This window comes from Columba livia, chromosome 11 (genome assembly GCF_036013475.1).
Source record: "Columba livia isolate bColLiv1 breed racing homer chromosome 11, bColLiv1.pat.W.v2, whole genome shotgun sequence".
Taxonomy (NCBI): Eukaryota; Metazoa; Chordata; class Aves; order Columbiformes; family Columbidae; genus Columba; species Columba livia.
The window spans coordinates 7,842,949-7,865,000 of record NC_088612.1 but is presented as its reverse complement, the minus strand read 5'-3'; the positions used below and the strand labels follow the sequence as shown (position 1 = coordinate 7,865,000).

The 22,052-nt window shown below is 40.0% G+C and overlaps 1 long non-coding RNA gene across 2 annotated transcripts in view; it reads left to right on the top strand.

The window, feature by feature from the left end:
- The window catches only part of LOC110356553 (uncharacterized), a 110,996-nt gene extending 95,108 nt beyond the window's left edge, over positions 1-15,888 (top strand). Inside the window, exon 4 of one of the 2 annotated variants that reach the window (XR_002409790.2) lies at positions 15,256-15,888. This is a non-coding gene — a long non-coding RNA (uncharacterized LOC110356553). Of the gene's footprint in view, positions 1-4,138; positions 4,262-15,255 lie in introns of those variants that run through there. The other variant, XR_002409792.2, reaches the window with a different exon arrangement.
- The last annotated feature ends 6,164 nt before the right edge of the window (positions 15,889-22,052 follow it).

Sequence of the window (22,052 nt, the reverse complement as noted above, 5' to 3'; positions counted from 1 at the left end):
AGTGGAAATATTCTCCTGTACAGAGTGCTAGCATGAAACATATATGCCACTTAGGTTCTACTTAAAGCTGTTTTGAGACCTAAGTGAAACTGAAGTGGTGCTAAGTCTTTAGCTGGAAATTTTCTTCAGGAGAAAGTTTCACCCTGCTATGTTGGAGATGTGCAAATATTCACTGAGGGGGTGTCATAGAAAGGTCTATAAATAATCAGATATGAGCCCCCATATGAATTATGCATGGGATACTTAAAGAAAACCTGAGTGTCTTGCATTAGAAAAAATCAGATCAGTGCCACTGAAATCACATTGCTATTTCTATGAGGTATTAACTGAAAGCTCTAAGACCTCGTTTTTAAAACAGGCTACAACAGGTGCTTGCAGGTCTGTTCAGATAAAAATTATGGCTTTGTGGAGGCAAATATTAAGAAGTCTCTAAAATGTGATAATTTATTATGAATAGAAAGTAGTTTCATGTTACTTTTTAAGAAAAACAGTCACAATACAACATTCATTAGTCCCTAAGTGAGGCAAGGGCTTGTCAGTCAATTAGATTTTTGACCCTAAATCATGTAGGCTCTTCTGAAAATTCTGCATCCTGCACCTGGGGGTGAGAAGTACAATATCAGAACAATGTTTTACTTATTATTCATTTTATCAAACTGCATTGCTATTTGCAGCATTTACTCTCATTAAGTTAAAACTAGCAACAGCAAAAAGAACTGGTTTATTATAGAACATTTCGCCAGTAGGCTTTCCTGATATCTGAACAGAGCCCTGTTGGTACTGAACCAAAATTAATTCATTTGTAGAAAGTTCTTGAGTTGTACTTTACTTTCAGTTTGATCCAAAGATATCTAGTGAAGGCAGGGATTCTCTAAAAGTCTTTCCAAACAACCATTCCCTTTCTCCAGTAATGATAGTTTTATACCTCATCTTAAATGGTCCCCTTCATTTTTTATGTAGTTGTGCTTACAGACTTACACTCACTCTCTTCTCTGACTGCAAATTGTCAGAACACCCTCTCCCATTGACCAACAGGTAAATAGACCAAAAGATGAAAATTCTTCTTGGTAAAGTGAAGGACGATATAATTCCAGTCTTACCATCCCTGATTCAAATATCTGTCCGTAGATGGGACCTTTAGTATAAGTTCTCACATGTTTTTGGAGAGGGATCAGTGGGTCAAAATGGTCAAATATATGGACTGCCATATTTACAATATTTCAGTATCAATTAAGCAGGTCTGCTCATCACTCACTGTCACCAGAGAAAATGAAGAATAATTCCATCAATGTCAATGCCATTACAACATCATAAAATTGGAATAAGTTAGGAAAAAAACTGGGCCTACCGCACTGAGGTTCTTTCATCTCCTCTGCATGTTCCCTAATTTGTCATGACTAGAATAGTTGCTATAACTATCCTGGTGAAAATATAAAAGAGAGACTTGCATGGCCCATAAACTCAATGAACCATTAAATAGGTGACAATAATCTTGATAGAAGTTTGGAATATTTAATTAGCACAAAAATGCACTTAGTGAGCGAGTTCAATTGCTATCACGGGTACTCCTCAAAATAATAGCCGAAGATTTTATGTGTCCATGAAATGCCTTAGAAGGCATTTAAGAAAAGAAACAGACAATATTTCATGTATTAATTGAGGATCAGACATACCTGTAAGTGCCCAGTAATAAACATTTCCAAGGAAAGTTAACCTAGGTCTCCTGGAATCCCAAAGGTGACTTAGTTACACGTGAAGTCAAATAATTTGTTGGCAACTTTTCAGTAGCAGTAGCTCATAAAACACAACTGAAGAGCAGATATTTTACTGTTTCAACAAATCCTGGTCTGCCTAATAGCAGAAGGTTGTGAAAAGAATAAAAGAAAAACAAAATCATTGGAGATGTTATAGTAATTTCCCATTTTAGGAACTTTCTTCCCACTTGAAATTGCCTAACAGAAGGTCTCTGTTCATACAGTCTCAGTACTTCATATAATTTTCAGTAGCAGGGATCTGTTTATATACATATCTTCTTCCCATGTGGCATTGCCTTCTTCATTGGTTATGTTTGTAAAGACTCGTGTACATCTCGTTTAAGGACTATGGAGCAGAAGCGTGTTTATAATAGATGTGTCTTTGACGCTTGTGCCACTCTTGAAATATCCCATCCAGATTCTGGCATCCACAGCTGAGGTTACATCTGCATTAAAAACTAGTTCACAGCAATCAGAGAGGATCTGTACAGTGAAACAATTAACGCAGAGCACCTGCTGTCCCCTTGGCTTTCATGAGGTTGGAGAACTACATCTCACTTTGTTTTATCCAGAAAAGAAGTCCAGTTCAGGCCATCTGATACAGCTGAGAGTGTGAACTAAAGTAGAATAACTGAGGACAATCATGAGATTTCCTTCAAAAATACTCTCCTGATCTGAACAAAACCAGTAGTATAGATGCACCCTGAAGGTGCAGAAAAATGAGGGGGGGGAGTGGTTTAAACAATAGCCCATGGATGAACAAATGACTGAAAAACATTTTTGAGGAAGAGACTTCTAAGGAGATGTTGGAGACAAGATAAAGCATTGACTTGATCTCAGTCAAAAGTGAGTGGGTATAAGTGCTTTGTCAAGTACCCAATACTGCTACATTGGCTGGAGAGTGACGCTAGACAAATTTAGACCAGAAATATATATGTGTGTATACATATATACACACATATGGTATAAAAGTATATATGTATATATACTTTTGCAATGAAGGTAAATTTTAAAGTGGAATAATGATTTTTATTCCAATTATACCTTTAATTGCCAATTACTAAATGAAGTTTTCAGATTAAAACCATCTCTCTTCTGTTTCCTTCCATGATAACCCTAGTTTAGCCTCAGCTGTTGGACTTGAAGCAGGAAAAGAATTCAAATAATTTCATGACCTCTGGTATGCAAGCAAGCAGAAGAGAGAAGTGCAATGGTGTTTTTGCTGTTAACTTCTATGAATCTGTCATTCACAAGCTGCAAGCTGAAAGCCAATACCCCATACATTACAGTGACCATTCTAGGACATCTCTGCTAACAGATGTTTCTATTCTTGTCCAAACACCTTCCTTCAAAGTTCTGTTCTCACTGTGACCTTCATACCATGACTCGTTATCTTTCTGGCAATGTTTCCAGAGTAGCTTCATAGACCAAAGCCGCTAAAATAATTTGGATATAGAACAGATAAATATTCATAGACGTTTGCTTGCTTGTCAGTACTAGAACACTGTTGAACTTCTGGAAGATTTGTCAACTCTGTTGTTGCAATAGATATGACATCTGGCCAAAATATTTTCTTTCCTCCATCTTAGAACTGCTTGGATTCCAGAAACCCAAAATAATTTCTGCCACAGACATTAGGCTTCTCACTGCTCATCTACCTAAACCAGTTATTTGTAACATGCTTTCTTTTTCTTTTTCCCTGGGACTGTCCACTGAGAGGTTTTTCTCTCCTTTTTTTCTATGTTTACTGTCAGTGTACAACAGTCAAGCTGGCTTTTGCCTGACATTTGGTGGTCCAGATGCTCACGTCGCTGCCTGACCTGTGGGTGTTCTTATCCTTGGAAATAAGTTACATACCATGCTACTACATACGTCATCTTCCACACAGAGTGAGCATCTCTTCTCATTGTGTCACAGTGAACAGGGAAGGTCTGTGTTACAGTGAGTCTCTTGTGTAACACATTCAGGTCCCCAGCATGACTACTGGGTAGCATGGTGGCTTTCAAAGCTTGGTGATTTCCACTTGACTCTGTTGTAATTTGGACTATCAAGTATTTGTGTTAATGTAGCCAAACTTAGTTTTGCTAGGGTTTCCTCAGATTTTCAGGGATATTTGGAGAAATAGGAAGAAGGAATGGGAAGACTATTTTCTTTTACTTATGCCAATAAAATATTGTTAGAGAAGCAGGAGTCTGTTTTAGTTAAGCCAGTTGCACTTGCGTTGCTGATTTATCCATCTGAATTTACTTTTGTTCAAGAGAAAAGAGAGTGCTTGACTGTACTGCTAAGAGGGCACAGGCGTAGCAGACTTACTCACAGTTTTTCATCATGACTGTAAATTTTTTGTGCTAAATCCAGTTTCTTGGATTCATGCTCTTCCACAGGCCTTCAGGAGACATCTACACACCATGGAGAAATACTTTAGGAAAGAGGAGTTGAATGGCTAACCCTGAAATGATCTTGAATCTCTGTTAATGACCATAATATCTGGAGAAATAAAGGGCCACACTTTATTTTCAAACCAGGAACTGCAGCTGTGGGAATAAACAGCATGTAATAAACACTTGAATCAAAGTTTGTGGGAGTTTTGTTAGTGACTTTGAAGTAAGCAAGTCTGAGGCCTTTACTATGGAAGCTGTGATTCTGTTTGTGGTTTTTTAATGGCTAAAATATCCCACGGTCAACTTGAGAGTAAGGATTTCATTTTTGGTCTTAAAAAGAAAGGCATGAAGGAGCATTCCATATTGTTGTGCAGTCTGGCTTTTATTTTGAAGGGCATTTTAAAAAAAAAAAAAAAAAAAAGTAGTGTAACTTGTACGAAGAGTGTTGTGTTTAGGAAAAACAAAGTTCAAAAAATACCACGCATGATTGATCTCAAGTCTGCTTGCTGTTCCAAAGACAACACAGCACGGCAGTCAAATATACATTTTATGGGCTTTTGTCTGTTTTGCAATAACAGTGGAAAGCATTCTTTAATTAAAATTTAAAACCGTAACTGATTAATTTTCTGTGTAAACAATCCCTGTAAACACGGAAAGTCAGCATTTTAAGGGCACGGCGGTATAAATTTTGCTTCCCCTCCCGGGCGCTCAAGGGAAAGATGGCAAGAAGGGAGGGGGAGTGCAGGAAGAGACCCGGGAGGGGGAAAAAGTTCAAGGCCTTGGTGTTCTGTACTGAGCGTACACCAGCTGCAGGATCTCGCCTGCTGCCCATTTCTCTGTGCAGGAATGTTGGCATAGGCTCCCAGTTCTCGCTGGGCTGTGATTTATTCTCTCTCAGATGCTGGAGGCTGATTTTCAGAGCACCCATTCCCTCCACGAATGACACTGTGGCAGCGAGTCATGCAGAGGGATGCGTGGCTCTTACAAGTTGGGGAGAATGCTCTTAGCATGTTCTCTGTAGCTATTACCACTTCTAATGGCAACAGTGGTATAAGAGGATTAATTGCAGCTCCTTTCTTGCTTCTCTCAGCTTTCACTGGCATTTTGTTATTATCTTCCATAGGGCATTCATGGAAAGCTTGACATATATTAAGGCCTAGGTCCTCAGAAGTACTTTTAAGAGGAATTTAGATACCCACAACATAAGAACTTGGTTTAAGTTTCTAAAGTCTTATGAGTAAGGTCAACCTTACCCCCCTCTGTGTGAGAATTACATCTCAGTATCCCGCTGGTAGGAGTGGACAGTGGAAAGCTGAGTTCTCCTATTGGCACTGCAGGATCGTGGGTTTATCCTTTAGGGAAAGATCTTGATATACAGCAAGAATGGAGGGGCTTCCACCAACAAAAGAAGTGTTAGTTCTGACATTTAGGATGCACTTTACCACCCTCACAAATTAGGATACCACTTCATACACACAATTTTAGCCATATAAGTGGCCAATGGCTTCAGTGGGATTACGAGATTCCTTTGGAGTAAGATATCACCCCAGAGTAAGCATTTGAGCAGTGAGACTATGTTCATATTTCAGCATTTTTTTCATTTTTTTTTTTTCTTCAGAGAACAAAAAGCCATGCATGAGCATATGTGTGAATACTTTATATGTTTCTTTGCTCAAGTCTTGTTAAATGGGAGCACATTTTACGTGATGATTCAAAAGAGTCAAGTGAAAGCTCTGTGGGTGAAACGAGTTGCAGGCCTTCTGTCTTCTGCACAAATGTCTTCCCATCTATTGTAATATAAACGCAAAAAGAAATTAATAATAAACTGCTATAAATTCTGGTGCGGCTACTGCTTTGCCTGTGGACTTAGAGGAATTTTATAAATTATTTCAGATTGCATTGCTCTCTGAACAAAAAAAAAAAAAGTGATTGTTCAAACCAAACAGAGCTCTGATCTGATTAAAAGGCTTTGCTGGCACACATGAGGATTATTTCGATAAATGCAAGGGCATTTGCCACCTTGGCCATCCCAGCTCCCTTGCCTTAGCTGAGCACGAAACTGTTTTTTCCTCATGCTTTCTTCCTTCGTTGTCATTTTTCAGAGACTAAAATGCAATATTCCTCCCTGATATCACTCTTTCCTGCCTCTCCCCAAACAAGGATCCCCAAGAGACAAATTCCTCCGGAGGTCCAGTGCTGTGAAACATTCACAAGGATGTCTCCCACCACTACAGTCTTGGAGAGAATCCTGCCATCTCACACAGCCCCTGCAGTTATTCGGTGAAACGGATCCAACTAAAGTCAATGGTAAAACATCTGCTGGAGTTTTACCCAGCAACTTTAATGGAGCCAGGATGTCAGCCACTGAATTTTGGCACTCTGCAGCAGACAAATATTGTGATCTGAGATTCTCAAGACAGCTGGCCTCCAACCTTCCTGTCTGCACACTAGAAATAATTTCAGAGTTTATCAGTTCTGTATCATAATCAGTTCATCCAGCCATAAAACCTGTTGGTCTCCTTACTTAACCGTTTGCCTACCTGCTTACTCCCTAAAACAGCCATTGACTTTCTTATACAAATCAGCTGAGTTTAAAGGAAAGACACTTCATGAATTAAATACTTCCCACCAAATAATTTGTCCCTAGAGTTTCTAAATCTTCTTATCTTTACTACCATTAGAAAGAGATCAGAGTGAAACTCAGGAGATAAACACAGAAGTTACCTTTGTTAGCAGGGAATGAAGATTATATTGGAGGCCTCCTGGGGAACAGTTTAGCTAAGTGGGGACTCTAACATGTGTCACAGAGCTCCACTGGCAATTTCTCTTATTCATGGTCATACTCCTGGCATTCAGAAATAGTGAAGGAAGAGCACACAGGCCAGCAGAGGGTAGAAAATATTGGAAAATCCAAGGCAGAATTGGTGTAACTCACAAGGTTTGGCTCCTCCAGGCTTAAAGAGATTTACTGTAGCTCTTGCAAAGATGGTTGAAGAGGAGAAGATTAAACAGGAGACCCTATTCAGAGCTAGTGATCACTTAGAAGATCTTGGAAGTGTTCCTGGAGAAGGACACAGCCAACTGAAGCTCAAGCCTCACATCGCAAAGCCATCCCCATTGCACACAAAAGCATCAGGAGCTGTTCCCATCCCATATTCAATTCAGCATAAGTACTCCTTTAAATGTTAGTGAAAGGGAATATCAGCCAGCCACCAAAAAAAAAAAGGACAATTACATTACAGTTTTGAACCAAAAAGCCAATCTTTCTGCATTGAAATGAAACCTGAAAGGCACAAGCAGGGGGGCAAGGGGAGGAGGGACCAGAAGAAAGGGCAGGGGGGCAACGGGGGATGGGATTGAGATGAGAAAAAGACTTCAGAAGCTCCGGCATTTGCTCAAGAGCCCTTATGTCTCAGAATGGTGCTATTTCTCTCATGCTACAGAGCCACAAAGTTGTTTCCACCCCCACTCCCCCTTCCTCTGGCAACGCGAACAAGATCATAAACGTCAGATGCAGTCTTGTCGCTTTAATGGTCTCATGGCTATGAATAAAAATGGCGCGGTAACAGATTTGTTAATTGACTTTATGTGCAACTGGCATACATTAGGCAGCTCCGTTAACACCGCTCACAAAGCTGGATGTGTTGCTGTTCTCTCCCACCGCCATCGAATTAAACTTTTAACAGTTGAGAGACCAGAGGGTTAAGCCTAGGAGGCTGGAGTGATATTTTCACTGCCTTTGATGACACACTAAAATACAGAACGTCTCATTTTGCAGCAGAACATTGAGTCTGCGAAGCCGATGTACATGTGGTTACTATTTGCAGAATTTGGCATTTTCTATGAATAGCATAAAACAGGCAGTGGATCAGCTGTCATGTTTTGACAGGGTTGTCCTTTTTTTCCGAATGCCATTCTTCTTTTTTTTTTCTTTCTTTCTTTTTCCCTTCTTTTTTCTCCCCTTTATGCCACAAATCAACTTTTTTTTTTTCTTTTTCTTTTTTTCCAAAGCAATCTATAAGCTGATGAATATTATATTAAAGGCACAGTCTCACCATGGGTCCAAAGGTGTAAGAAACCTTCTGTGATGACAAATTGTGAACTCCAGGGTGAGGGGAGAAGGGAATCATGTTTGTGCGTACAGGCCAGTATAAGGGATTTGATCAGATATCAGGATTTTAAATGTAAATTGCACAAGTATCCATCAGGACTCATGTACACCTGAAAATCATCATCCTATGAGGCAGGAGTTGAGACATGCCATTGGGTCTCTATTTGAATCCTATGATTCTTTGATCTCCTTAGGGCAAATGGACTTGACTTGTTCCTTCCTTGAGATCAAGAATGCAAGACTATTTTTGAGACACTTAGATCTGTGAGATCTTACACCAAACATTTTTATATTCCTCTTCTGATGCATTATTTTCAGAATGATAAGATATTTTATCCCATAGCTCTATAGTCTCTGTTGAGAGGAAAAAAACCACCACCACCAAACTTTATTCTGAAAATAATATCAACACATTTATTCAGTGTCAAAATCTCTGGTTGACCCTTCTAACCTGCTTACTCCATGAAGGCATAAACAGGGAATTTTGATTTCTTTGCTTATGTATTTTGGAAGGGTGGACCTCAAATGTGTCTCTCTCAGAAAAACACCACAGCTCCTCTCCTTAACCCCTGTAAGGGTGGAAGGGGTGGTCAGGTCCTGCTCTGTGCACACACCAGGTGCACTTGGAGAGCAAAGACTTCTGTGTGCATCGGCCCCACATTGCACACCCATGGGAGGGTGGGCAGGTTTTGCCAGCAGCTGTGACATTTCAGGTGACAAGCCAGCCAGTGCTACCATGGAGCTCCAGGAGAGCCAGGAATGAAGAAGTAGATCTGAACAACAGAGTTATTGCTTAAACTCTGAGCACTCTCGCTCCCATCTGTTCGCACTCACCTCCTGGGCATCTCCTTCACCTTCACGCACCGCAGAGGTTGGCTTGGCTTGTTCTCTCTTGAACACGTTCATATTTTAGGATGCCAGATTCTGACATTTGTTGTGGTTAGTGGTGCTCTACATCACACCCAGAGTTGAAGATCTCTGCTTGCTGGTATTGTCTTCTTTATTCTCATTTATAAACATCATCAGGTTTGACCAGATTAAATCTCCCAGCATTCTGAAGTAAACAGGGAAACTATTCTTCTGTTTTGATTGTCAATTATCATGTCAACTTTTTTGGGGGATCAGATAGCTAATATTTGATATTCAATGGATTGACCAGAATCTGCTGCCCTCAGTTCTGTTCCTCAGCTCCACTACTTCTCTTGGAAACATCTGCTAATAGTGTCCCATAGGGGTTTAGAAAAGCAAAATGATTTAAAGAGGTGAATGATGAGGGAAATACAAAAGGAAATAGTCTAATATGAAATTAGTTTTATTAGTGATAGCTTTGGAACTAAGATAGTTCTTTCTATACCAGGACCAGAGGCACCTTTATGCTTGAAAACCGTTGTACAAAATGTCTGAAATTAGGAGAACTGTGTCCGTTAGAGGTGTTTTGTTCCAACCCACCTTTTCACCCGACAATTTTTGATGCTTCCTTACCATGTTTCTTTCTCTTTTAAATTTTCTGGATAGCTTGTCTTGATAAAAACATGTTTCAGGTCAGATACAGGCTGATCATGGAAGCTTTTAAACTCTCTTGCTGACCCAGAATTAGTAGATTCATGCAACTTTCCACCAAACCCACTATACCATAAAATAAGTGTTTTACGCTACAGTGGTATTGCTGGCAATGCATAAAATAAATGTCCTGTATGTGCAACACCAAAATTTGAGTCTAAAATACTATCTTCAGATTTAATAGATGGATAGATATTGCTTTGGTTGTGCAGTGCCTAACACTGTAAGGTGTTTCTTAGTTGTTTTTATGTGTTATTGGGCTAAACATGTTTCGTGACAGTGAATAGACAAGACATCTACATGGATACACATGCAGTAAATTTCCAGAGCCCCATGACATCCCACAGCTTTGCAAAGGCAAAGTCAGATGGCACAGTCACTCTCTCACCTCCAGACTGGGTAAACTTACTGTTTGTCATCCATTTATTCATCTTACAAATCTCTCATTAATTATTTTTTTCCTCAGTATCTTGATGTTGATCTCTCAACATTTTATCCTGGATCTTATAATGAACAATGAGTCCCCATCATAATGAAGTTTTAGTAATAAAAGACAATGAGCTATTGGCAATGCATGAGTGAGACACATAAGACAATCCTGTTCATTTCAGATGAGTTATACCAATTTATTGTTTAGGAAAGTGAAGAAAATAAATTATTTACTAGGAAAGTAATCTGGTATAGAGCCAAAGGGAACAACCATGCTTTGATTCTGAACACGATTTTTTCACCTCCAGAGATGAGTTTTCTGAAAACACTCCAGCCATTCACTATTCTTGGTGAACATACATATCAGAAGGTAGGACATATGTGCAAGCAGCAGATATCTCAGCTGTCACACCTACAGTCACCTTCCTCAAGCACATTTCCTCCCTTCCCAGGTCTAGTCAACCCTTGCAGATACTCTGTTTTACGTAGCCACAAATTTACCAACAAAATTCCTTTTTTCATGTGAAGCATTTATTGTGGTATGACTATTATCAGCCCCAAATATGTTTCAGCATTGATGTGATAACACAACCTATAATGGGTCAACTGGGTAAAGTGAGTCAACCCTTTGCAAAACTGCATTTTCCTGCATCAGTTACACCTGTGTTTTGTTGGTCCATTGACCAGTGGACATAAACCGCTGGATAGGGATGGTTTCTCTCCTTTCCTGAATAGATGGAAAAAAGATATATGTATATTTGCAGTTTTATTGGAATTGAGTGCTTTTGGAAGAGGAAATGGTTTTGCTGATTCAGGTAAGAAGTCTAACAGTGTTGTAATATTCTCTTTTAACATTTTTTCAGAGTGAAATATTTGGAAGTTAGGGCTTTCAGTTGATTCTGAAACTTTTACATTTTATTTCATACTTTTGGTTGTACAATTTTTCAAATCTGAAAAGGTAATAAAGTATTTTCATTTTCTCAATGGTTTTCACTTGAACCAGAGCATATTTTTCTGTACAACAGTAACAAAAAAAACAACCAAAACCCAAACATGGAAAACATTCAACCTTTTGGTTTTATTGAGGATCCAATGGAAATAAATTTGAAAACCTTCAACAATCTTTATTTTCCTCCTTACCACAAACCTATGTGTGTCATAAATCAAATCCTAAAAGTCTTCCTATTTTCAGTCTTTGATCTTAGTGTACAGCTCAGAGAAAGGCCAAACCAAGACATTTTTTTTCTACTGCACTGAGCCTGCTTTGTTAGATGAAACTATCTGTTGGCTTATTTCTTCATCTGGAATTGGCTTTCCAAGCATAGTTGGATTATGAGAATTAAATGAAAAAAACACTGAAAAATAATGGGGTGATGGGAGCAGGAAGTCCCTTGTGTGTGCTGTATCTCATGCAAAGAAGAACGGGATGTCTCCTTCTTTCTTCTCATGGGGAAAAGCCCATTTGCAGGAGGCTGGTTTTGGGGCAAGCAAGAGAGGGATTGATCCTCATCCCACATAGAGACTGTCCAGCCCTGAGCTGAGCTTGGGTTGATTTTGCAATGTCCCTCTCCTGCGTATTGAAGTTCTGCTTTCTGCTCTAACCTGATATTATGTGCAAATAACACTGCCCTTTCTCGTTGACAAAAATATGTATATATATAAAAGGTGTCTGTATTTATTTTTTTTTTTAATTTTCATGCTTTGTCTGTGGGTCCATCTGGGAAAGTACTAGGGCGAGACATGAAGTGGGAGGAGTGGGATGAAAAAGAGGGAGAGGAAGCCAGCATGTGCATGGGGGGACGCTGTGTCCTCCAGGGAGGCAGTTCCTGTCACCGAGATGACAATGGTTGTCATTTGACTGATCAAAAAGGAGGGAAACGCTGCGTAAAGGATGAGTTTCCACAGCTGTGAAGGGCTGCTAATAACATCACCACACATACCCACACCACCGCCTTCCTTCCCTCACCATTGTCACTCTCCACAGGGAGAGAGAAGCACAAATCTCTGCAAAAATTGGCACAAACCAACTGCCCCCCACCTGGGTGCTGTGGGTACAGGGGGCTGCTGAGTCCCAAATCCAGACAAAGGCCACCCCCACCCCAGCAGCAAAGGCTTTTATCCTCCTCACTTTTTGCTTCTTCATGGTAATTATTCTTTTTAAACAACAGAATATTTGGGAAAGGAACAAGTATTGCTGCAGAAAAAAAAAAAAAAAAAAAGTGTTTATGAATAATGGAACATTTCAAATCCATCTGGTTTCCGAGACATTTTTTAGTTTCTTGCTACAGCCAATTATATAGCATGCTTGAGTGATAACTGGTTTTATCCTCAGGCTCATTCTGCACACTAATTTCTACACTGATAGTTGCTACCAACCTCTGAGGTTAGTAGCCATATGGTAGTCCAATATGGCACTTAATACTACACTTGTTATACAGTAGGCAGTATTCCGGCAATCATAAATCCACATTGTAGTAGGCACTGTAAAAAAGCTGTGAGTCCTCTTCTGAGTTTTGGCAGTGATGGCTATTTTTAATTTAATTTCAAGGACATTATAGAATCATTTGTGACTCTTTTTATTTTTTTTCCCTTCTCTGTTTTATTGCTGATGAAAGTCAAATTGCTGGCACCAATCCTTCCTGTAAATGGCAAAGGCAGTGGAGAGCGATAGTTCTTTTCCTAGCAGAGGATCTCCTGATACTGATGCTTCTGTCAAATTGATCCCATCCAGTAGGAATTGGAAAGCCTCCTCTAAATTGTGCTCTGTGTTGCTAAACAAATGCCAGTCACTAGAAATAGCAAAGTGGCATTTTGTGGGCTACCCATCTTGCAAAATAATAACCACCCTTAGCATTATTTTAAGGATTTTATTCACAATAACCTCATCTGATGAGCTATAGCGCAGGCTTGTTAAGGCAAGGCTGGTCATTATTGTACCTATCACAAGCATCAGAGGCACAGGAAGATAAACAGTCTCATCAGTAAAATATGAATCCCTTCCAAACTGGGGAAGGGAATGTAGGTGTCCTGGCTCCTGTACCTCCAGAATCATCAAGTCAAAGACTTTTGCAGAGGAAAGGGGGGAGATACTCACATGCAAATGCACAGGAAATTGCATAGAAAACAAATCCATCCTTTCATCAACCTATTCTCATTTCAGCACCATATTTCCTATGAGGTTGAAAAATCTGCTGCATGAGAGCATATGTTTCTTCAAAACTCATTTCAGATGTAAATTTTTCTAGGTTTCACCTCCTCTTCATGCTTTCCCTCCATAAAATGCTTTCCAGGGCTGTTTTTTTTTTTCCTATTTATTTACTCAGCAATCATTAAGAACTGTCTGATTCAAAGAGGGCTTTTCACAAAATGTGTTGAATAATACAACAGGTAGTCTGGTGTAAGAAATCAATTAATTATTTTCACCTTTATTAAAAACAAACACAACAAAAAACAAAAGAGTTGTGCTATATTTACACTTCTACCTTGCTTCTGAAATATAGCAAGATTTTTTCTTTCCCCTGGTGCTTCTAGTAATTAACCAGTAAGTACAACTTCTAAGGAAGTTTTATGGTGCATGGACTACAGTCTGTTGTGGTGGGAAAGTTATTCTACATGAAGCTCAGCTGGAGGATGTAGAATAAATAGACTCTAAATTTTATCTCTGACAGAGAAGTTGACTGAGAGATTAGGGAAATTGATATGATGGTTACGGCCAGCCTGACCCAATGGCCTGAAAGAGGATGGAGAATTAGCTGTGTCTTATCTCAGATGAAGTCTGAATACAGAGGACACTATGAAGTGGAGGTGATTTCTTGATATAGTAACACCATCTTAACTGTGAGCTATAACCAGAGAGTCATTACAGTGCTAAGTAATGTAGCTACCAAGTTGAAACTGAATTAACAAAAGGAAAGGAAAACTTAAAGGATAAATAGAACAGTCATGTCCTCATATACTTACATTTGACTATATGAGGCTGAAGAACCTGTTACAAGAAATCCTGAGCATCTTTCCATGTGATCTTTATAGTGACATCTTGAAATGCAAAGTAGTCATTCACGAACAGTGTTCATAATGATTATTTGACTCAGGAAGAAAATAAAATAAATAAACCCCATTAATAATTTGTTTGTATGGATATTAGTAACACAACCCCATTTGTAATTTTCTATACCTCTTTTCATATCATGTGTACTAGGCACTCCACTATCAACTTACAGCAACCTGAATTTGTAAACAGACTTCCTGGTCCTTATCTTAACATTGAAGTGCACAAGTTATCTAACCACTAAAGCAGGCATAAAGAGATGCATTTTGGCTGTGAAAACAGATCTTGACCTTTAAATTCAAGTCACTCATTTCCAGGGCTACACGTAGAGAAATGGGAAAATCAAGGATGCAGCCTCTTCCCTCAATGAAGCCACTGAACTCAAGAAAGACGTTGGGCAAACTGCAGGTCACTTTGAGACAGAAGGTTCTGCGTTTCTTATCTGAGAGTATCTATCTCTGAACAAACTGACTTTTCATTTTGTCTTTGCCTCTGTAGTAAAGAGAATTTGCAGAGTTTTTTTTCCTGGCTGGTTTGCTTGCATTTCTCTGCCTGTATCAAAGTGAGGTGTTGGAAAAGGGAGGCTAGACTATTATTTTGTCCCTCCCCTTTTCTTGTTTCGAAAACAGGAAATTACTCTCTGGTCTCATCTATTTGGATATTTACTAAAATAGTTTATTTCACTTGCAAACTCCGTTGGTAAAAGGCAATCCAGAATAAGAGTGCATACAAGTGGAAGGGAAATGGGGGTCTTTTATACAAAAGGAAGCTAAATGCTCTAGAATCACTATTACAGTACATTTCCAAGCGTAAATAAAATTTTAGAAAAACCTAAAAGGTTGGGGTTTGGAGGTTGGTTGGTTAGTTTTGGTGGGGTTTGTTTGTTGTTTTGGGGGTTTGGGCTGGTTGGTTGGGTTTTTTGGTTTGTTTGGGCTGTTGTTTGTTTTTAGTTTTGTTTTTGTTTTCTTTTAGGAAAGCAAAGTTTGGGACTTGGCAGCATTGTGGTTGCCCCAGCTACTACCATGCCATTCTCTTACAAGCTGAGAGGGGGAAAAATGTGTGTATTTTCAAAACATTCCTCTTTTCCTGCCTATGAAGAATAACAGAATTATATTTTTTTTTTTCCTTTAAATGAAAATACCTCCAGTAGTGACTTCTGTGATCCATTTCTTTAATTAGTCATCAATCAAGAGGTCCATATCCAAATTTGAAGACAACTTGAATGGAAGGACAGTTAGAATAGTCCCCAGGAAACCAGAACCTGAAGGACCATCTTGCCAAGAAGAGCCTCTGCTGTGGCTGATGCAAGGAGGAAAGTCAAAGAAGGCAGGAGTCTGAGTGAATGTATTTGAAAATGAAAAGGGGGAAAAAAATAAAAAGAAAAAAGCAAGAGGTATTGATAGAAAACAGTTTTCAGTATTCACCAGCTCTCCTCTCCTCATCACTTCAGTCCAGGGCTTTGGAATAGACCCAGCGGAGGGCAGCCTCCTATCCACGTTTCTGACAGACGGGGCATGATGCTCACCTTTCCTGCCATCTAGTTTGTGTTTTGACAATTCAGTATGGAAACTCTAGCAAATGTATGCAGAGAGCGAAGATCCCCAGCTCCCGTTAAGTTAGCCAGGCATTGCAGAAATGTGATGCGTGAATAACACAGAGTCTAAGCAGAAAATGAGTACGTTTTAAACAAGTCCACTGGAAAAGAATTAGCAGTGAAACTGAAAAGAGCCATATGCCAATAAGGGGGAAAGCGACTCAAAGTGACACGCTGTAATAATATAATTGAGTTAGGATTAAATTGCAGAAGGATAAAAGCAAGGACAGAGCTAAAAAGGTAGGGACTGCGACATGTGCTGCCTTGTTAAGTGGGAGATGGTCAACAGGAGGGGATTCTCTTGCTGTTTTCCTTTCATTTATAATTAGGCAGTGAAAGTACCAGGGGCATGTCAAGCCATTTGAGGGTTTAAATAAAACAGCACTTCCCTGAACCATCATGGCTCAGTTTCAGCATCCCCCCCAACCCCCCCAACTCCTTGAAAGCAGTGGGAGTCTCCAGCTATCTCCTCCTGTGGGAAACCCTCCCTGGCAGACAGCATCCGGACCTTCTCCATCTCCCACCCTCAATCTTTATTGTTAAGGGAAAGAGGGAGGTGGGAAGGGTGTGAGGCACCCTGAAGAAATCCCTGTTTATTTAAGAGTTTTTTGCAGGCAGGGGTATGGGGGAGGGCATCTTTTTTCCTCCTCTGAATTCTCCTCTATTAATATATTCCATTTAAATTGCTCACGGCACCATGTACTAATTAGGACTAGAATGACAGTTTGAGGAGAACAACTGAACCCACTTGAACTCTTGGAGTTCAGAGTTCATGCACATATGGGAAAAACATCTTCCCATTTATTTCTGGAAATACTCTGCATGTATCATGGAAAATATAGGTGATATGGACAAAGTTGATCCTGATGGCTCCTGTGGATGGTTCAGATTGCAACCTAGGAGATTTAAAATGCTCGTTTAAAGAAAACACACACTGAATCAGTTCCATTGATGATCACACACAGAGTTGCACTGATTTAAATCAAAGTGTTAATTTAATACCAGTTTAGATCTACCGGTACAAAAGGACAATGAATGTCCTAAGGCATGTTAAAGCAGGCGCATTCCAGTTCAGTATAAGTCAACAAAGAATAGTTTTCAGCTATACTAAAACAACAATACTACACAGACCTACATGAAGCTGTGCATCAAACAAATGAAACCAGAAGATTTTTGAGCGCAGACAAGGCCCTTGTGTTAGTTAATCTCAGACCAGACACCTCAGTGCTTACCTTAAGTCAAAAGACAGAGTTTTCTGCAATGTTCATTTAATAATAGCAATACTTAGTGATTGTAAGCATATATCATACAACATTTTAGTCAGGTGTGTAAATTGTACCAGGCACACACATTGATTTAACTTCCCCAAATCAATTTTCTTATTTTGATGACTTTTATTTTGTCCATTTAAAACTATACTTCAGGTGTGCTGGCTTTGAGCCACTTCCATTCCCAGTATAGAGCATCCAAATATTGACTTGTAGCAGCTTAATGAAATTGATTTTGACTTCTCACATTTTATTATTTTGGTGTGAGGTTGTGTGCAGACCAACTCTATAATGAAACTGGATGATTTACTCAATAACACAAAGCAAATCATTGCCACAGCTGGAGATAGGAGCAGACTTCTACAGAGAACAACCATACAAATTTGCCTACAGGTCCTAGATCGCATGAAAATTCCAGTTCATGAATTGGTTTCCCTCCAATTTGTTAATAAGAGGCTTCTATAAGAATAACTTGGCTGAAATGTCTATTCCTGACCTATTCTTATGTGTATCCTATCCTGTCTTTTCCTTCTATTTTCTTTTCTGCTATTCCTAGTAGTGACCACATCACTTTGGTATCTTTATGTGATACAATAGGTAAATAAGTTGCTATCTGCCCCACATGGTTTATTTGCTGTCTTTACTGCCATATTCTCTCAGCCTGAGGAGTTTAGAAGAAACACTGATGGTTTGGTGGAAGCACGTTGAAGGTCTTTGGAGACACAAACTATTCAAAGCCAATCAATGCATCCATAAATCCTTGTAAAACTCAGATCCTGAATACCTGGCTACTATTTCATTAGGTGTTGACCCAACAAATGAGGCTGGGGTATTCCTAAGACACTCTCCATTTTTCACTGTGAGCTACACTCTGTGTTATTTCTCCATGGCATGCATAAAGGAAAAAAAATAATCTTGTAAACATCGATCTACTTATTATTCTGCTTGTTTAGATGGCCTTAGAAATTGACATTCATCTATAGTTTAGGTGTCCTAAACATTGACTGGGTACCCAGACATAATATGAATGTGGTCATTCAAAAATCATCTACAGTGACTGTTTCAAAAGCACTCCTCTCACTGTTGCCTAAATTTGACTTTTATCTCGCAAAGCAGCCTACAATTTAGTGTAACTACTTTGGAGGCACAGATTTCTGTGAAGTCCACCATGAAAATTTGCCTTTCCTCAGGCATTAATAGTTGAGGCCAACTGTTTTGTTTTCTTGAGGCTGGAAGTAGTAAACTGTAAGGACTTCAGGCAACATATGTGTAAATGACTGACAGCCGAAATATAGACACATAAAGAAATGGGTGTCAGGGCTAATGCAGTTCTGCACATCTCCATCACACATTTCAGACATGGGCATTTTTCTTTTTCAGCCTCTGTGTTTTAAAACAAACCGGATTGGGGCCATTGCTGCCTGTAGATTATGGCCCTCGAAGTGATAAACATGCTGTTCCATTGCTATTTGCCCCATGAGATAAACATTTCTGATGGATTTTTCTGACAAAACTGAGAAACCTAATAATCGCAACGTCAGAAAAAAAGTGAAAACTGATTCAGTTTGATCCCCAAAGGACAGGAGAGGGAAAACAGCAATAGGAGATACAGTTCTGTAAGACTGAACTTGTCAAAGCTCTTTTAGACTGCTTTGAATTAGAACATCCGCTTGGTATTATAAATAAAGGCATCAGACAGTAATTTGCATGGATTAGGATTGTTAACGTTTATCAATTGCTGGGTTTTAAAGAACTCCCAAATTCTTGATAGGAGTATCTCTTTGTAGTGAAAGATTCATGGTGGGAGTGAAAAAAAATCTGATGAATTTAAAGCTACAGATGAGAGAAAGCAAAGCCATCCAGATCTAAACTGAGATACCATTAGTGGTTCCCATAAATCAAATCATGTTTATAGCAGGGATACAGTTGAATTACCATCTGGACTTTTTAACCTCGACATTTATTTCCGAACCCTCCTCCAATATTGAAAGTAAACTTAACCCTTCCTTTCATCTTCAGGACTTTGACCTGGTGCCAGTTCTTATTTTGAAGGAATGATCTGATTTTTGATGGGGACAGAATGTCACACGTGGCATGAGGTTGGAAGGATTGGGAGTTTCTTACGGAAGACAAAGTCATAAAAGAAATAAAATACATTCAGTCTTAAATGAGATCAGCTGAATAGAGGGTCAGCGGGAATGAAGTCAGAGGGAGGATAAAGAAAGGAGGGTTCATTTTAATTCAGGTAGAGGACACAGATGGGGTCCAAGGACAATGTAGCAAAACATGTAACAGTCAAAAGGAACCTGTATTCTCTCAGGATCTGTGGGATTATCAAAAGGTAAATGGGGGATGAAGAGCTGGATCCTGTTTTCATTGGTGCTAATAATGAAACTATCATTGCATTTAATAGTACATCCACCTACTTCTGTGAAAGTGAGAACTTTAACCCTTTACCAAGAAAACAAATCAATCTCATATCTAGCAACTTTTAAAGCCTCAAGGAAAAGAAACAAAACAAAACAAAACATATAAACCAGCAAGATATCTTGATTCTGGGTTTTCTTTTGTGTGTGTTTGCTTTTTGGTTGGTTGGTTGGTTGGGTTTTCTTTCTTCCTTTTGTTCTGCCTCTGAACTTCCCAGTTCAGTCAAGGAGCTGCCAAAGTAGTTAGTAGAGGATATTGTTGTGCTATTTCCAGCTTCAACTAAAACAAATGTCAGGAGGAACCACAGGAGACGTTGGTTCTGCCTCCAGCCACTGGCCCTGCTGCAGCCCTCTCTGCTGTGTTGGGCCGGTCAGACAGGGATTTCTGGGATTTCTGAGGATTGCCCTCTTCTGTGTCACATCTCCAAAGTTCTTCTTTCTTCCTTCTGCTTGGTGCCCACAGGCCACATGGCACAGGGACTGCAGGACCCAGCCAGCAGTGCTCAGACTCCTCAGAGACTTCTTGTGAGGAGAGAGTATTTTGGTACATCACAGGGTGTTTGAAGGAGAAGCATGTTGACTTTGAGGTCTTCCAGTAACAGGTCCAGATATCTGGACAGCATGAGGCACTCTAGTGAAACCTCACTGCACGTACCAATGGTTGTTTGCTATGTATGTATCTGGTGCTAAGCAACATGACCACAGGGCCTTTAACTGACCAAGAAGGTGAGGCACAGGTAGGGCAACTCATCCAGGGGTGAGTCCTCTGGTCATCTTACCTGGCTGTCCTGTCCTTGGATATTAAACAAGATGCTTTCATTTGAGGCTAGCTTCATGAAGAAAAAAATATGTTTCCAACTCCCCACCAAAGCTGTTTTGATAAATGTCTTTGGTGTCACATGTTTGAAGGGGAACTGAAGTCCTTCTTAGACACAACCTCATATTTCACACCCCAGCTGGTGCCAGGATCCTCTTAGTCTATTGGCGACATTACTGCCATTTCCTATCCCTCTCCTTCCTGAATTTACCTAACCCAGAACTCCAGCCTTTTGTTGAAACGATTTTCTGCCTTCCGGCCCTGCGTGCTGTGTGTCAGATTATGTGCAAAAGGTCTCGACCCACTTCCCCTGACTTTAGACACAGGATGAGGAAATGAAGAGGAGTGAAGTTACTGATTTCATTTTGGAGGTCAGGGTGGGTCTTCTTGGGGTAGGATTGGAGTCTGAAGAGCCAAATCTGCCATTTGTTATCCATATTTTTTCAAACAACAAGAAACCTCAACAATTATTCATGCTGCTGAATCGGAAATACTTCTCAAAACAGCTGACAAAAAGAACAGGAGGACAATAGGTGGATGGTGAGGAGAGTTTATATATATACACTCATATATATAGCCCAGACACAGACATCCAGTTTTGTTGGAAACAGACTGAAGACATGAGGAGCAATCTGAGGATCATCTCTGAACTGCCCAAAGAGTGGGCAAGCTGCCTTATGCGCTAACCCACATTTAAAAACTGTAACGTCAAAAGGGTAAAAGTCTGAAATGGTGCCAGGACAATGTTTTCCAGCACTGGGGAATCCCAAACTTTGCCCAGTACAGGACTGCACTGGCTCCAAGCCAACAGCCTGAGGCTGCACCGAAAGCACATGCAGAAGAAAGTATCTCTGCCACCCTCCTCTGTCAGAGGGTGGATGGATTTCCATACGTGCTGTTAGGATGTGACCTGAGTGGTCTTCTCATGTGTGGAGGTGGGTGCAGTTCAGCCTGGGGCTGCTGAGGGCAGCCATCCCGTGTCATGTATGAGGGGCTGCAACACAGGGTGCAGTGGAACGCATCTCCATCTCCTGATGATTTGGGCACCAAATCTTGGCTTTGTGGTGGGCTGGAGACCGACAACGTCCTCATCCCCTACTCCTCACCAGCTGCCCGATCAGCAGTTTCATGCTGACATTGTTCCCCTTATGCAGGTCCAATGGCAGTTCAGGAATGTGCATCCTAACCTGCATGCTCTAAATCTGCCTGTTTCATCCCAGATCTGTTGAACTAATCCTGAACTGGAGGTGGAGGAAAAACAAACAAAGAAGCAAACAGACAGAAAGGCAAAATACCAAAAGCAGTTCCTCTCGGCAGGTTGTTGTACCTAGAGCTCTGGCTGGTTTATGTATGCATTCAGAGTAAGTTCTCTGAGGAGTATCCTGCAGTCATTTCTCAGCGAGTGTGAACAAACTCATTAACAGCTCCTTTACTGGAATGATAAGTTGTTTCTTAATGAAGGGAAAAATAAATACCCTCGCTAACCCAAACTCCATCACCAGAAGTCACACATCATTCTTAAAGACTCCTTATTTTCCACCAGAGACATTTGTGTACAGCCCTTAAACAAAATGAAAGAGCTTGTTTCTCCTTCTTAGACGGTCTTTTAGACGCTCAAATTGCACAAAATTTTTTAGATGCTTTTCAGAGTTTTGTTCCAGGTG